Source organism: Oryx dammah, unplaced genomic scaffold, assembly GCF_014754425.2.
Source record: "Oryx dammah isolate SB20612 unplaced genomic scaffold, SCBI_Odam_1.1 HiC_scaffold_2, whole genome shotgun sequence".
Lineage (NCBI taxonomy): Eukaryota > Metazoa > Chordata > Mammalia > Artiodactyla > Bovidae > Oryx > Oryx dammah.
The window spans coordinates 97,081,723-97,096,109 of record NW_024070186.1 but is presented as its reverse complement, the minus strand read 5'-3'; the positions used below and the strand labels follow the sequence as shown (position 1 = coordinate 97,096,109).

The 14,387-nt window shown below is 36.4% G+C and overlaps 1 protein-coding gene across 20 annotated transcripts in view; it reads right to left on the bottom strand.

Moving 5' to 3' along the window:
* Window positions 1-14,387, bottom strand: part of ZBTB20 (zinc finger and BTB domain containing 20) — an 838,376-nt gene that overhangs the window by 443,743 nt on the left and 380,246 nt on the right. For 2 of the 20 annotated variants that reach the window (XM_040224218.1, XM_040224223.1), the window contains exon 1: window positions 4,474-6,455. The exons of the other annotated variants lie outside the window; for them this stretch is intronic. The gene's annotated coding sequence lies outside the window, so the exon portion shown is untranslated. Of the gene's footprint in view, window positions 1-4,473; window positions 6,456-14,387 lie in introns of those variants that run through there. 20 annotated transcript variants of the gene reach the window in all.

Genomic DNA, 14,387 nt, shown 5'->3' with positions numbered 1-14,387 from the left:
GTAACTAACCTGGGTAACTTCCTAAATTGCAGATCCTCAGACTCTTATCTCAGAGCTTCTAATTTAGAAATTTAGGAATAGGGTCCAGGGATCTTCATTTTGACAAACACCCTAGGTAATTCTGATACAGGTGGTCCTTGGACTACTTACTATGGATGGTGCTACAAAGGAAATGTGGAAAAAAAAACCTTTATGCTTCACTTTTTCAATGTGACTTAACCATCAAAACTGCCATGAAAAGACAAGTTAGTTTGCTAAGACTTTTGAAAATGAACCAAGGAAGGACGCAAAGGCAGGAAACATTCAATTCAAGCCAGAAAAGGTTCTTTTAGAAACTTCACAAAGACTGACAGTGTGCTTCAAGTAAAAGTAGGAAAAAAATGGCAGGAGTACAGCAACATTTCAATAACAATTTAGGGAAGCAGTGTTGATTCAAGAGCTTTACTTGATAAAATGTGTTTTAATGGCTATTATAAAAGTGGATGCCTTCTAAATTTTTGATTTATTGTTAAACTATACATGTATACATATATTTATATGAGATAATTATTAAAATTTCTCCTGAAATCCCTATTTTCCATAAAATCTTGGTCTTGCCAACATAACTGCACTAATTGAAGCTTCCCCTTCCTCCTCCCAAGAAACTTCTTGCCTGGGATTGAAAAGAGATTACTATAGTCTATTCCTCTACACATGCCTCACAAAAGCGTAACTGCTGATTCTGCCCTGACCTCTAGGTCTCTGTGAAGAAGTGAAGTGAAGTTGCTCAGTCGTGTCGACTCTGCAACCCTGTGGACTGTAGCCCACCAGGCTTCTCCATCCATGGGATTCTCCAGGCAAGAATACTGGACTGGGTTGCCATTTCCTTCTCCAAGGGATCTTCCTGACCCAGGGATTGAACCCAGGTCTCCCACATTGCAGGCAGACACTCTAACCTCTGAGCCACCAAGGTCTCTGTAGCCTATAATTATTTTCAGTGGAAGCTCCATCAGGACTAAGTTCTCTAAATATTCAGTGTCTGTCATTCTTCAAGAATCTTAGCAATGAATGATGGAGATTTTTAAATTTTTCTTATGAATGTTATAAATTGCATAACTTGTCATGGTTTTCTCTGTGACTTGACTGCATGCAAGTTTAAAGGAAAATGTATAGCACTTCATCGAATGTAGTTTGTGTACCAGCTTCACTCTTGCCTCTATATCTTTGCCCTTGTTTATTGTTTCTTTTCTTTTTTTGCCTTTCTTATCTACTTTTACTTCATGTATTTCACTGTATTACTTGCATCTTTTCCTTTCTCAGTCATTTTAATTCCCTTTTTGGAACTAGATGGTAGAAATAAATGAGAAAAACAAAACAAAGAGTATGTGTGTCTCTGTGCATATTTATATATATGTGTGTGTGTGAAAGTTGCTCTGTTGTGTCCAACTCTTTGTGACCCTATGGACTGCAGCCTGCCAGGCTCCTCTGTCCATGGAATTCTCCAGACCAGAATACTGGAGTAGACATTACCTTCTCCATGGGATCTTCCCAACCCAGGAATCAAACCGGGGTTTCCTGCATTGCAGGCAGATTCTTTACCAACTGAGCTACGAGGGAAACCTATATATATATGTATGGATGTCTGTATATGGGCTTCCCTGATGGCTCCCATGGTGTATGTATGTGTATATATATGTATGTATGCATGTATATGTATGCATATATATGTGTGTGTATATATATATATATAAAACTCAGCTAAAATATAAAATAAAAACTAGCCTTTTGAAATAATGGAAATATTTTATAGTCTTTGGGCTAATAAATTCATTTGATTATTTGTAGGACTGCAATATAGAGAGACATAAAATTAAAATTACTACTATGAGAATATCCATGTGAATTTGAACATAGGTATTTTTGGCACCAGATCGTTAATTCTGACATCCTTCAGTTTTGAAAGCCAACTATAGCTGTGTTAAAATCTGTGTGTTCAGTCTTTTAGACTGACTGTATTAAAAAAAAAAAAAGAAACAACAAATTCCTAGGTTTAATCAGCCTAACAAGGTGTGTAATTTATATTTTTTCTTTTAAAAATTATAAATGGATGCACATAAATACATATGCATAATTATTTACTTATATGAATCTTCCATACATATATATGTGTATATCTTAAAGTCTTCAATGAAACTCTTTAGTCCTTTGCCTCCACTGTTACCTTCTTAAATAATTTTCATTAAGCAACAGTGATAAGTCATTTCAACAATGAAGGCCTCTATTCAAAATGGGTTTAGTCTATTTTCTGTATTTCCTCTGATAATGATCAAGCTAGTCTCAGACTGATTCTAGTAACAACTCAGGTAAGTTAGAAGAACTCTAATTGGGCACTGGGCATCTTAACAATGACACTCATGTTAATTTGTCCTTATCTAACCACTTTGGGCTGAAATATTTTTGTGTTGAGACCCAAATATGATTTTTTTTATATTAATTTCTGGATCTCATATTCTTTCAGATATCAAAAGAATATAGCACCATGCAGGAATAATGCCAAGTTGCCCTCGTTTTTTTTAATCCCCTCCGATCATGGTTACCAATAGTTGATTGATACTTGGAATACATCACAGTTGGATTACAGATATGCTCTTTAGTCTGACCTCTACTTGTTTCTTGCAACTCATTTGTAGACAGTCCAGAAGCTAGCAGCTGGATTTCATTTTTATTCTAGCAGTCACCATTTTATAATGTTCCCTCAGTTCACTGTGAGTTTCACTATTGATAAGTCAATCCAAAACTCTAAGAGACATTTAAATGGAGTGAGTTAAATCAGAGGGAAAATATTACCATTAACTTGCCATAGGTTCATGTCACTCAACTACATTTCGCCATTGACTCTCCATACATCAAAATGGTGTAACGATACAATTCTCTCACAGAAGAACTAATGAAATATTTAGCAAAAGTAAGTGGTTACAAAGCACTTTTTTAAACAAAAGTGCTGTATTTTTTTTTTTAAATCTTGTACAGAACTCTGGTTCAGTTTCTGAGCCTTTCCAAGTCCTCATAATTCTGTGGTATTCATAATAAAGCAGGCAGATGGTTTAGTCTCTGAACATATGCTTTAAATGCCCCCTTTGCTATTTGAAAATAATGGACCAAATTGTGCCCTCAGATAGTCACAAGAAACTTTAAGGGGGCTGCCTCTTGAAATTTGAGGACAGAATGTTATCCAGTGGGAATTAAACCTTTAAAAAATACACTTTCTAAACGTTCTTCTGAGCTCTATTCTACATATTAAGAGAAGTCATTTTTTAATAAAATAGATATAGTAAGGAAAAATTGTAGCCAGCACAATATTGCGTGGTTCAGGAATAGATTAGAAGGTAAAATAAGTTAAATATTTACATTTTAAAATTCTGATTATCTAAAAACTTATGATAGTTATCTGATTTAATTTTTGAGTGATTGCCAGACTTTCCATTTTTATTATTATTACTATTATTCTTACTATCTTGTAGATGTTTTACTGTTAAAGCACTTTGCAGTTATTAATTAGTTAATTTAGTTTAAATTATGTTTATGCCTTTGTTTTAAATCCATGTTATTCATAGTTATTACAATCCTCAAATGCTATTTCGCCAGCCAGTTACTCTCATTTCAAAAACAGTTTGTTGTCGATGAAAGCACATATTCCAGGTTTTCACAGAATATGAAATTCAGTGGATATATGTGTTTTGATAATGTTGTTCACTTAACCCAGATGTATTAGCAATACACCTCTTTTTCTTAGTGTCAGCATTTTATACATAAAATGAGCCTTCATTTCCACATTTATGTTTTTATGTATTTAAATGTCGTTTTGAAAAAGTCTCTAACCTAGTCTCACTTATCTTAAAACGTCCACGAAACTCAGTAGTCTGATTAACACTTCTGATAAAAAGACCACACAGTTGACAATAAGGACATTCTGGTTATTACAGAACCCCAAAGTTTAAGTAACTATTCCGGAACTGTAATGTCCCTTTAGAAATTCTGAACAAGGACTAGCTTGGTGCTAATATAAAACAGAGTTTACTCTGAAAAGTAAAAGCAATAGTTGTACCCAAACATGTTTGTGATGCTCTTAAGACAGATCATAATTAATAATATTGAGAATAACTGAGGAGTCTTAAATCACATGATAGTTTTATACAAATATCCACAAATATCTGAGCAATGTTTATAACCATTATTGGGGCAAAGCATTAACATACTCTTCTGCTGATAAAGGCACAAAGTAACTCTGAGAAACCTCCCTCCTTCTCATTTCTCTAACTTTCACAATAAATGCAACACTGAAACTAAACTCTCAGTCAAGGCAGAAATACGCCGAGCAGTATTTCAATACACAACAAATTGATTTTTAAAAACCCACCAGATTAAACATTTCCCCCATTTTCCCCTTGCTTCCCCTTGTTGTTTCACTTTCCATGCACACATAATCGCACTTACCTGCACAAGTCTGAAACATCAGTCTAGGTAATTTTTTTGAAATGTACTCTGTACCGATGCATTTTTCTGTGTTTCTTTCTAACCCTCGGGAATGTTAAGAATTTAGGAAGAGAGCCACAGCTTAAGAGAGCAATTATTTGCCAGTAAATACTCAATTTGCTTGTCCTGTGATTTTTCTTCTAACTTGCATATTCAATAATCCGTCCCTGACTGCGTCACAAGCACAAAAAGTCTTTTCTCCAGAGGAGAACACTTTCGCCAATCAACCTTCAGCCATGCCAGGGCACAGCTCGTCAGGGTGATTTGTTAACTTTAATTAATAATTCCTCACGCTGGCCATTTTAACAAATAACACAGTGAGCCTGGGACGCTAGATGGCTATGATTCAGGTCGATAAAACTACAGTGGAAAGAGGTGGGGAGGGTGTGTGTGTGGGGGGAATTCAGACGCCGTTTATAAACACCTCTAATCATACTCTTTCGCTTTACAATATAGAGGACATCTCTGCTGAATTACCACGTTATGTCCACCAATTTGTATTCAGATGGGAGCCATATGTTCCTCCACTTTATCTGCTAAGGCCCTCTCAGTGCCAACACAGTCATCGGGCAGACAACATTTACAAAAGAGGTCCCTAGCCTCCAGATTGCAAAAGTTTACTGCAGGGTGAAGTTGAGAAATCAGACATATACAGCACTTCTCAGTGAGCTTGTGTAACAGTCTAGAAACACAGAGGTAAGAATTATTGAACGTCAGATTTGCTGTCACCCCGGCTGCCTGAAACTGGGCATTTCATTTAGTCTTTTTTTTTTTTTTTTTTTTCAAAATCTCATACCTCAAAACAGTTAACAATAATGGCTGACTTACTCATGCATTCCACAAACATTTATTGAGTCCTAACAATATGCCAAGCACTGTATTAAATGCTGAGAACTTGTTTGAAAGTAAGATTTTTATTTTTCTAGTTAACTGAAACAATCCATGGATTTATTATGTAACATACAGATAATATGCTTGACCAAAGCCACCAAACAGGCAATGTGTGAATGAAACTAAGGATTCAAAATACTGTATGGTCCAGTCAAACAATCAATACTTGAGAGCACACTTGTGTCCATGACAAAAGTGACGCTCAAAGTAAAAGCAAAGAATAAGAAAAGGTAAAAAAAAAAAAAAAGAGTTTTTTCAAAGATTAGAAAATTTCCCTCAAAGTGACCAGAACATTCAGAGGTATATCAATCTGTTTATAAGGAACGTTAAAAGGTTCATAAGCACTTGAAGAATATGCAAAGATATAGGACATTCTATTCATGCCCTGATCTAATATATGTGTGTGTGTATGTGTGTGACTGAAAGTTCATCAGTTCATTGCATATATATTTATTGAGCACCCTACTCATTCCTAGGAACTGAATAATAGTATGTATTGAGAGATAAATAAAACACAATTTTTGTCTTCAAGAAGCTCACAATTTAGCCACCAGACTCATAAAACTACAATACAATATAGCAAAATGAATGACATAAATATGCATAAATGTAGGAGGCAGGGGTTCTAGAAGTGATCCAGGGACTGTTTTGAAAGGTAGAGGAGTAATATCATTGGTAAAGGCATATTCTAAGCAGAGCAAACCTTTGAACCCTTTCTAAAACTTTCATTAGAATTAGATTACCAGTTATTTAGAAACTATGATATTTAAAGCATGATAAAGTCAGGTACATAATCATAAACATTTCAGGATTTTAAAATCAATTTCTTAAGAAAAAAGATTCCCTATATTGTAATATCTTGACATCATCAGAAAAGTAAGCAGTGCCTCCATAACTGGAACAAATAGTGACTGTGTATGTCATTCTTACTTTCAGTGTGTTTCAGCTGTCTTACGCAAATAGGAAGCATTCCCAGCATATACTGGTTCTGCTTTTTCCAGCCACTTCTCTACTTTTACTATGTACAAACTTATATACAATTTCTGTTTTCATTGCACCATAAGAGAAATCATATCTGTATGGCTAATAAAGGAGGGGGAAAACCTATTTCCGTTTAGTGGTCACACCTACAACTCTAACCAGAGAGTTTACACTATACAGTACTCAGGCAGAAGATGTTGAAGAAAAGAAATGATACCCCAATACCAAAAAAGCTCTTTCAGAGCTAGGAAATGCTCCTGAAAATTGCATAGCGCTCTTAATGACATTAAACACTCTGTTTTATACTAAACTCAATAGTTGGACAGCTATCAGCATATTGTATTTACCATAAATCATTTACAGCTAGCCAATTTGGAGAACTGATATAATTTATTACTTTATTTGGTACATATGTATGGAAATCCTGATATCTACCAAGTGCTTACCAGTTATTGTTTGATTTTTATTTCTGCAATAATTAAATAAGTTTACCATTTACTGAGTGCTTCCTATATGCTAGGACTTTACATATATTATCTCATTTACTCCTCACAATATAATGAAGTAGGTACTATTACCATCTCCATTTAACAGGTTATGAAACTCACAAGTGGTGACTCTGGATATGCATTATGTGGATTCATTCTAAATAATGAGACCAGTGCCACTAATACCCATGCACCATCAGTTTCATTACTTGACAGTTACTTGGTCACATATAATATTTATGTCATTACTTTTAATTTAGAAAAATTAGGGTAGTTTTGAGGTTAATTTGAGAATTAAGCTCAACTCCTGTATTTAATCAGAGACATGTCTCAAAATAAGACTGGAAAATAATAATTTATTGTACCAATAGGCTAGCACTGGGAGACAAACTGACAGCTAGCTTGAGTTAGGCATGTTTTAGATGATGGAAACTAGCATTACATCACATGCTATGACAGCCCCCTTCTCCCTTATTAAAACTTCTCAGAATCTCAGAAGGTAATTCAGAATCTTTTACACCTTTACAAGAAGAATGAGATAATGGTCTAAAGAGAAAGTGAGAGGAAGACTGAGTCAGAAAGGCTTAGGTTTGAATCCTAGCTTGGCCACTTACTAGGTGTATGCCATCTATCAAATTAATTAGGTTCTTTGAGGCTCAAATCTCTTATCTCTAAAATGGTTTGTTGTGAAAATTAAAGGAGATGATGTACCTAGGATAAAAAGCATAGAAATTAGCCCTGAATAAGTGTACAATATATGATATTTGAAGTGTTCAGAGCTAAAGGTTATCACATACAACTAAAGTTTACTGTTTTGGAATCAAATGACACATTTAATATCTTAGTCTGCCTTAGACAATACAGGTAGATAAGACTTGGCTAAAGCAAAGTGGACTTGGTATTCTGGTAGAAATCCCTTTGAGAATGTTAATAATATAGCTGAAATGGTGGTGCTTAAGAAAACAGAAAAGTGAAGTGAAGGTCTCTCAGTTGTGTCTGACTCTTTGTGACCCCATGGACCATACGGTCCATGGAATTCTCCAGGCCAGAATACTGAAGTGGGCAGTTGTTCCCTTCTCCAGTGGATCTTCCCAACCCAGGGATCAAACCTAGGTCTCCTGCATTGAAGGTGGATTGTTTACCAGCTGAGCTGCCAGAGAAGAGCTGACCCACAAAATAGAGATACGTAACACAAGAATTTACCAGTTAATTATAGAAAAAAAAAAAACCTTAATTTTCCAAGTGATTAATACAATGCTACATTTTATTTCATGGAGATGTAAAAACTTATTTGGGACTCACCGGGGAGAGTACAGAACTCAGCACAGTGATAAGGTCTCCTCTGACCAATCTGATGCCACTGTTTACTAACTACCAGTTAACTCCCAGCATTCTCCAACTCCAGGCACCCTGATGCCCTTTCCACATACTTTCTTCTCACTTGACCTTGATTTAGTCCAATCATCTCCAGTATTGTATAGCTTTGGTGAGCTAAAGTGTAGAGTAAATATTAACGGAACACACATTTACTGATGGTGATGAAGCTGGTCGTAGGTGAAATGGGGTATTATTTCACAGAAGGGTTCATTGGAGGGGCTTCAAGAAGGCTCTTCTCATTTACTTGAATGGGTAAGTAACATTTCTCCTTTGAGGATTCCTTTGGGATAAGTGACTGCCTAGATCTTCTATTATTGGTTCTTATTCGATGGCCTCTAGCTGAGATCATCAGATGGGGAAATCAGCAGATCAGTTAATAAGTATAGGAACTTTCTGAGCCACACTAGCCTGAGTGAGAGATCCTGAGTCAGAGCTTTCTAGAATCTGTTTATTTCTCAGCTGGAACTCCTAATTGGTAGAACGTAGAAGCATAGAAGGGGCTTCCCTGGTGGCTAAGATGAGAATGAATCAGTCCGCAATGCAGGAGACCAGGGTTCCATCCTTGGGTCAGGAAGATCCTCTGGAGGAGGGCATGGCAACCCACTCCAATATTGTTGCCCGGAGAATCCCTGACATAGGAGCCTGGTGGGTTACAGTCCATGTGGTTGCAAACAGTTAGACACGACTGAGCAACTATCTCTCTCTCTCTCTCACACACACAGAAGCATGGAAGATGACTACTTCATGTATTCTTTTCTGGATAACAGGTTTGATAACAACAATTTAGTAAAATTCTAGCCAGATTGGATCTCTACTGCCTAATTCTCCAGCCTTATTTAGGGAAAATTAATCTTCTGGTTAAAAATTATCATAAGCAGACATTATTATCAGGGAAAGATTGAAGGCGGGAGGAGAAGGGGAATGACAGAGGATGAGATGGTTGGATGGCATCACCAATTCAATGGACATGAGTGAGTAAACTCTGGGAGTTGGTGATGGACAGGGAGGCCTGGCATGCTGCAGTCCATGGGGTCACAAAGAGTCAGACATGACTGAGCAACTGAAATGAACTGAGACATTATTATAGAAACATTTCAAAACTGATACTATTTTGTATATTTTTATATCATTTTCCCAAATAAATTCCATATACTTTATGGCTTCCAAACTTATGCATTTTTACATATGTACATAAATACCTAATATCTAACTGCTTTACTAAGTGATAACTAGATAACAAAGGAGAGGAAAAGTGATTTAATTCTAGTTTCAAATTTAGAATTCTGTTGAAACAAGAATTTTAGAAATATTCATAAGTTGTTAAGTGGTAAAGTGAAGGAGTGAAGTGAAGTGAAGTCACACAGTCGTGTCCGACTCTTTGCAACCCCATGGACTGTAGCCTACCAGGCTCCTCCCTCCATGGGATTCTCCAGGCAAGAGTACTGGAGTGGGTTGCCATTTCCTTCTCCAGGGGATCTTCCTGACCCAGGGATTGAACCCGGGTCTCCAGCATTCCAGGCAGATGCTTTAACCTCTGAGCCACCAGGGAAGCATGGTGTCAAGTGGTAGTCAATATATTTGGCTGAGTTAGGTTGAGATTAAAACCTTAAATTTCTCAAAAGGTCCTTGTCACTTGAGGCATTACTTTTTCAGTGAAAGTCTCCAACCTTCACAAGTGTGAAAATTGGGATTCCCTGAAGGAGAAAAATATTTCTTGTCAGAAAACTCGTCATGGCTAGTTCACAGAGGGAAGTAGTCCAAGATCTTATCAGCTTTCCACTGACCTTGCTATGTGATTTGCTACAAGTCATTAATATCCCCTTGCATGTCAGTTTCCTTCTCTTTATCTATGATAAAAAATATTATCAAGATAATGTGGAAAAAATATTTTGATCATCTCATAGAGCATATGCAAAAGCCCTATATCTTAGAGTATCCAAATGATACTACCAGTATCAAGTGGAGAGAAGGACATCAACACCCTAAATTATCTTAAATAACCTATTTAGTATCTCAGCTTTTTGCTTTTTTTATGCTATAAAATGAGCATAGTCATGTTTACACTTTTATCAAATAATATATCAGAAGAGAGAAACACATAATCTATGAACACTTTTCAACAAAATTTCATATAATGTAAAAAAAAATGACCAATATAATCAAGTCATCAAAACTGATTTTCAAATTTATTAGAGAAATTGATTTTATCAGAGGTTAAAGCGGCTGCCTCCAATGCAAGAGACCTGGGTTCGATCCCTGGGTCGGGAAGATCCCCTGGAGAAGGAAATGGCAACCCACTCCAGTATTCTTGCCTGGAGAATCCCATGGACGGAGGAGCCTGGTAGGCTACCGTCCACAGGGTTGCAAAGAGTCAGACACAACTGAGCGACTTCACCTTCACCTTCAAGATGAAGTAAATATTTCTAAGCATATTCATATATTTATTAAGGAAGACTCTTTCTAACATGGGAAGCAATACTGCCTTTTATTTGAATGGCTGGCTGCATTCTAGGATGGATCTAAGATCTTAGTAACAAGAAAGCCGAATCAGGGGAAGCAATTTTTAGCAGACTGTTGAATGATATATAAAGTAAAATATATTCACTAATAGGTTGCAGAAATCTTACACAAGCTTTTAGAACAAGAACTGCTTAAGCAGCTTTTTGTATTTGGCAAAGTTATGTTCCTGCACTGTCCTCTCACAACCTCCTCCCACTTCTCATTTTTTGTTCTATAATGCCAGGTGGGAGTAATGACAAAAGGGCGGGGCAACACAAACAGAGGCAGTCACTGTGGCAGGAGCCACTCCAAAGATCAAACGGCCACTTTGGGTGGCTCATCAGCAAGACGCCCTGAGAACCGCAGGGGCCACTCCTGCTAGGTCAGCACCTGGGGGTACAGGCCCCTCATCCTGCCAGGTAGAACTGCCTGCTAAGAACTGAGTGTGTCTTTCCTTACCCACCCACAGCACTGGATTTCAACACAATTCTGTACTTCCATTATGTTCACTGAAAAACCTCAGTGTTATAGACACTATACAAAAGCATAATTCTGTTCTACTAATTTCTTATCTACTACTAATTTCAGTATGGGGAACTCAGATTTTCCTATACTAATGGGTAGATTCTTGGCTAGGTGGTAAACAAGATAATTCAATATCTAATATTTTAATCAATATATTGCTTTAACTTTAATATCTTTTGAAAAAATAATACATTAATGCCTCTAATTACCCAGCCATCTCATATTCACCTATAAGTATATCATGACTTAACATGGTCAATAACCCAGATAAAAGAAAATACAGAGTCCTTAAGAAACTAAAACAAACAAAGATGTCATAAAGCACACACAATTGTTCAAACTTCTCTTTATTCATCAGTGAGTCTTTAACTTGGAACCTATATATTCTTCCTTAATACCCAGTAGCATCAGTTATGCTGATCTTTTAGGGTCTTTCATTCATGTTACATGGAAAGATGGGTTACTTCCAGAAGAAAGCACAATGGGAACTGTAAGAAATAGCCCCTCTGTGCCTTAGAATGAAGAAGAAACAGAGGAGGTAATGGATGAAGTATTCAAGGTTAAGAACAGTCGTGTCCGACTCTTTGAGACCCCATGGACTGTGGCCTACCAGGCTCCTCTGTCCATGGGATTTTCCAGGCAAGAGTACTGGAGTGGGTTGCCATTTCCTTCTCCAGGGGATCTTCCCGACCCAGGGATCGAACCCGGGTCTCTTGCATTGTAGACAGACGCTTTACCGTCTGAGCCACCAGGGAAGTCCAAGAACTATGTACAGTTTGCAAACATACATATAATTGTGTCCAACAGATATCAAAGTGATAGAGCTCCACACAGAAATATTTACATTTGCTCTGGTTTGAATTATACTCCCTCAAAATTCATATGTTAAAGTTCTAACCCCCAATAATTCAGAATGTGAATTTATTCTGGTCATTGTAGATATAATTAACTAAGATGAGGTCATATTGGAGTAGACTGGAGCTCTAATCCAATTTGACTGGTGTCTTTATAAAGGGGGATTTTGGACACAGATGTGAACATGGGGAGAACGCTACCTGAGGATGATGGCAGAGATGAGAAAGATGCAAGTCAAAGAACACTAAAGATTGCCAGCAAACAATCAGAAGTTAGGTAAGAGGGATGCTACAGATTTCTTCTCAGAACCCTCAGAAAAAATCAACCCTGCTGATTTTCCTTAACAGACCTCTGACACTTTTGTTGTCTAAGGCATCCTGTTTGCGGTACTTTGTTACAGCCCCAGGAAACTAGTACAGTAATGATGATCACAGAATCCCTATGTAAAGGTTAACTCATGTTTGCAACACTTTGAGAAGGTTGGAAAATATAAGATTCACTTCAGAAAAAGTGTCATTGATATGCTTTAAATAAACAAACTCCTTCATGTTTGATGACCAATATACATCAAACATACAGTTTTCAATTTCTGCTAATGCACTGAGATATCTCCACCTTTACTAACAAGACAAAGTGATATGTGCTCTACAGAAGACATTAAAGAGTCCCCAACCCTGAAAAGAAGCATTTTGATTAACAAGGCAGATAAATTTCAATTTATTTTTGTTATTACATAGCCCAATGAGGTCGGGATGGTTACCAAGAAAAATTATTGGTAGAGAAGAGGCTGGCTACTTAGAAGAGATCAATTAAGAAATGCGATTTGAGTCTAGGTCAAAACTAGGAGACATTTGTCCAGATGAGAAGTTACAGATAATTTTAAGTATGAGGAATGCATGGGCTAAGTAAGAAGACTGAGGCAAAGCAAGAGAAAGAATGAAGGGGTGGAACAATAGTGGAGGAAAATGAGAGAAGTAGCTGGCATTGAGAGCAAAACAATCTGAACTAGGCAGAGAAAATGATAAAAAGTCTTAGACATGTTAAGAAAGACAAGAGAAGGTAGCATTCCTGTGTTCTGAACAAAGAGTTAAAAACATCTAGTGCAAGAATTATGCTCTTAAAACTGGTGCTCTGAATGCTTTTGTGTGAAAAAGAAAGACTGTAGTTTTATTTTTCTTTAAAGATTCAATAGTGGAATGGAAACTTTTTTCCCTTTAAGTGTAAGCTAAGCAGTTATGGCAGGTAGGTCAAGGAAGAAATACTTCATGGACAGGAAGCCATAACTTTATACAATGTGTTCTCTGGAGAAGTTACAAAAAAAGTACAAAATAGTTCCACAAAGTTTGTTTGTTTTGTTAAGTAGCTTTAAAATCCTACCTCTCCTAATTGTTCTTAACATTTTATTCAGCCAATTATCAACTTAATCTAGGGAAAGAAAAATCAACTTGACTTTTTGACAGCCAAGCCAATCCAACTGGAAAATTCTAATCCTACAAGAATAGGGCACAGGGAAAACTCTGCCTAGCAACATTTTCAATTGTCAACAAAAATTCATGATATTATAATCATCTTTTTCTTCCTTTCCCAAACTCATTTCCTCTACAGAAATTAATGATAGTACAATGAGATTCTTGGGTAAAATGAAAAAGTGAAGAGAGTCATTCAGTCTTTAAGGTAATAGGAAGTTCTTGTTAGAGATGGTCAAATTATAATCTTTTTATATCCTTCATAGAAGCTAGAGATGGCCTTGTCCATGTCTCTAAAATAACTCAGCTGTATCACTAAATAGAAGCATTACAGTTTAATTTAATCTATTTTCTATGTTAAATAACTCACAAATCAATTTATTTGTTTTATTTATTCATTGAGGGAAATTTTAGCTTAGATGATGACATTCAAGTAGGGAGCTAAAATGTTAAAAATGACATATATTAAAAAAAAACAGGTATTTCTTTTTCTTTCTATTGATTTCTAAATTAGTTCTGCTATAGAAATACCTTCTGCTAAGCACTACAGCTTCTGGTGGATGGGAAATAATGCTCTCAAAACTGAGATGGTAGTAAAATGAATACATTCACATCAATGGAAATAAGAAGGGAATGAGGAAAGGGATACTGCTACAGCATTAAAAAATATATTTTTGACCCTAACTCAAAATAATGCTTGTTTTAACCTTTCTCCTCTGAAGAGGAGTAATCGAATAAAGAAAGAAAAAGGAAGGAAGGAGGAAGAGAAGGAGGGAAGGAAAAGAAGAAAACA